The sequence below is a fragment of the Amia ocellicauda genome, chromosome 2 (genome assembly GCF_036373705.1).
Source record: "Amia ocellicauda isolate fAmiCal2 chromosome 2, fAmiCal2.hap1, whole genome shotgun sequence".
Taxonomy (NCBI): Eukaryota; Metazoa; Chordata; class Actinopteri; order Amiiformes; family Amiidae; genus Amia; species Amia ocellicauda.
Genome location: NC_089851.1, coordinates 61,141,497 through 61,144,741, shown reverse-complemented (window position 1 = coordinate 61,144,741; position 3,245 = coordinate 61,141,497). Strand labels below are relative to the sequence as shown.

The window sequence follows — 3,245 nt, the reverse complement described above, 5'->3', positions numbered from 1 at the left end:
CGTGGACTGAAAGTTTACAAACATTTGCTACATCTTGTTCATTTTCCAAGATACCTCCATTTTTGCCCTTTATCTGTTTCACTTCCTCCTTTATTGACCTCTTGCTGTTGCAGTTTTTAAAAAAGCTCTTTGCATTAGCTTTAGCTCCAAGAGCTATGTTTCTTTCTATTTCCCTCTTGCTTTCCTGACCCCTTTCTTAAGATCTCTTTGCAGCTCAACATATTCTATGTATTTTGTTTCGTCTCCATCCCTTTTGTATGCGCTATACAACATTTTGTTCCTCTTGATATTTTTTTGCATACCTCTATTAAACCAATTAAACTCAATTTGCTAAGTTTTGGTACAAATTTCTCCTGAGCCTGAAGTAGTATATTCTTAAAATATAACCATCCATTTTCAACTGAATCTGTATCCAGTGTGCTCCAGTCTACCTCTTCTAAGTGCCGCCTCATACCTTCAAGGTTTGCTTTTCTGAAATTGTAGACCATTGTTTTAGATTTGGCCTTGTTTTTTGAAAGTATGCCTCAACGCTAACCATATTGTGATCATAGTTTGCCATTGGTTCTCTAACTAGTGTCCATCTGACTCTGTCTTGGTCATTTGAAAATATAAAGTCAATGCATGCACTCTCCCTGGTTTGTTCCCTGACAAATTGAGTTAGAAAGCAGTAATTTACCATCTCAATCATTTCTATTTCTGCTTCTGTAGTCCCAACCGGGCTGTTTGGGAAATTGAAATCCCCCATTATAACAGCCACATCCTTGCTACATGCAGTCCTGATTACACTGTACAATGCAACATCTTTCTGGTCTGTAACACACTCCTACCACTAATCCTCTAGATCTTTTATTCAAAAGTTTCACCCACAAAGATTCTGTTCCATTATTGGGATCTAATTTTAGTTATTCTGCCTCAATGTCATTTTTCACATATAATGCTACCCCACCTCCTCTTCGATTTTGCCTGTCTCTCCTAAACTGTGTGTATCCTTCTAACTTGTATTCTTCCCCATCGTTTTCTGTAACCCATGTTTCCGTCACTCCTACAATATCATAGTCACATGCCAGCACTGTGGCTTCTAAATCCAATATCTTGTTCCTTATACTCCTGGCATTGAGGTACAAACATGTCAGGACTTTCCTACTAGCGGCTTCCCTTTGTTTTCTTTCCTTAGAGGAACATCTCCCATTGTCAGAGCTCCCTGCCCCCCTGGTCCCTAGTTTAATTGATTCTCAATTTCTCTGCCCATATGCTCAAGAGATCAAGAGGTTTCTGCTTTAAATCCAGGTGCCCCCTAAAAAAGACACAGTATATTAATTCAATGTACATCTCCAGTCTGCTGATTGTTTTTTAATGTTGGTCAAAATAGCACCAATGTGATTCCTCAGATGTGGCAGGGTTTCCAGCTCTGTGTTCATTATTAAATGTGAAAGTGCCTTTTCCAAGTCAAGGGGGTATATCTCAGTGGTAGAGCACTTTACTGCAGATTAAGAGGTCTCTGGTTCAAATCCAGGTACCCCCTATGAAAATATGCAGTAATGATTGGAATGTGGTAATTCATGCAGTTCATTGTACTATTGTCATTGTTGTTGAATGGGATTAGGAATGTGATTCCTTCACATGGGTGTCTTTTGATATTTGTCTTCATTATGAAATGTTGAAGAGCTATTTACAGCTGAAGGTGGTATAGCTCAGTGGTAGCATTTCCAGCTCTGTCTTTATTATTAAATGTGAATGTTCAAATCCAGGTTCTCCCTTAAGAAAGACACAGGATATTTATAGGATCATATTGTGAATATGGTGTTAGTATTTGATTTAGTATTGCACATCACATTGTCCATAGCGGCTTTGGACAGTGGGAGGAAAATGGAGGAATGGGAGAAAACACAGGGAGAACATGCAGACTCCACACAGATATTTACAAGTAATGCTAAACACACACAGAATAAACAGTTCACAACATTAGGTATCGGTTACTTTCCAAAAGACCTGCAGAAAATATTGCAAACTGGAAGTTTTTTGTTTCTTGTTAAAAGCTCTGGTTGATAGCTTCCATCCAAAGCAAGTCAAAAATATAATTCATCAGAGAAACGTTGGATGTTACATTCCCCAGATGATAGCTAATCGCCATTTATTTTTGTAGGTTATTTTAAAGCAGTAATATTCCATGTAGTTTAATGAAGGATAATATACAAAATGTATGTTGGTGTGTACAATCATGTTAATGTTTTTAGCATGATTACAAATGTAATTAACTACTTTTGTCTAAAATGGCAGTTTATAATCTTTGTCTACCCGCTAGCAGTCTAATGATGTAGCAGAGTCCACCAAAAACATTTTAAACAGAAGGTGATTCAAGCAGCCAATAGCAGGGCAGGAATGAGAGCCAATCGTAATTCAATTCCTCACGGCCAAACAGAATGCATTAATGGTTGATTCCTGGCAGGGAGATTTCATGGTACCTTTCTCATGTGAGTGAAGTATGGTCGTGCTCGTGAATCACAATTCTGTGCAGTTCTGCATAGTTCTACACAGTTGGCTGACAATGTTTTTTCTGGTGTCAGAGCGGGGGGGTTCTGACAGTGTTTTGCGGAGTTACTTCTTCATTCTGGTATTATTTTTAGGGGGGCTGAGAGAAAATAAAGCCCCCCTAAACAGGGTATAGCAGCGCCCCTGACCTCCACCTGCACCCCTGGCTCTCTACCTGCGCTACTGTGCAGGTCCTCCAGGATCAGGGTTGAGAACTACTTGCCTAGCTAAATTACATGTTTTTATTTTGATTTTATTGTTAAGTTTACTGTTAATACAAAATTGTATTAAAGTATGATTTGAATTCAGTTTCTTTCTACAAAAGCCTTGTGTTATTTCAACTATATACTGCAAGTGGTGTACTAATAGCATTGTTTAAGTTAGGAACTTAAAGTCAGACTTGGCATGGTGGTGCAGTGATTAGTACTGCTCCCTCACAGCTCCAGAGGTCCTGCATTCAAGTCTCAGCTCAGGGTATCTGTCTGTGTGGAGTTTGCATGTTCTCCTCATGTCCACATGGGTTTCCTCCAGGTGCTCTGGTTTCCTCCCACTGTCCAAAGACATGCAGGTTAGGTTAATTGGCCATGCTGAATTGCCCTGTGTGTGTGCCCAGTGATGGACTGGCCTCCCATCATGGGTGTGTTCCTGCCTTGCGCCCTATGTTTGCTGGGATTGGCTCTGGCGTCCCCTGTAACCCACATGGATAAGTGGTTTTG

At 39.8% G+C, this 3,245-nt stretch overlaps 1 non-coding gene across 1 annotated transcript; it reads left to right on the top strand.

The window, feature by feature from the left end:
- Positions 1-1,450: 1,450 nt before the first annotated feature.
- Positions 1,451-1,522, top strand: trnac-gca (transfer RNA cysteine (anticodon GCA)). Its single transcript has one exon. It is a non-coding gene; the product is annotated as a tRNA-Cys (tRNA).
- Positions 1,523-3,245: the final 1,723 nt, after the last annotated feature.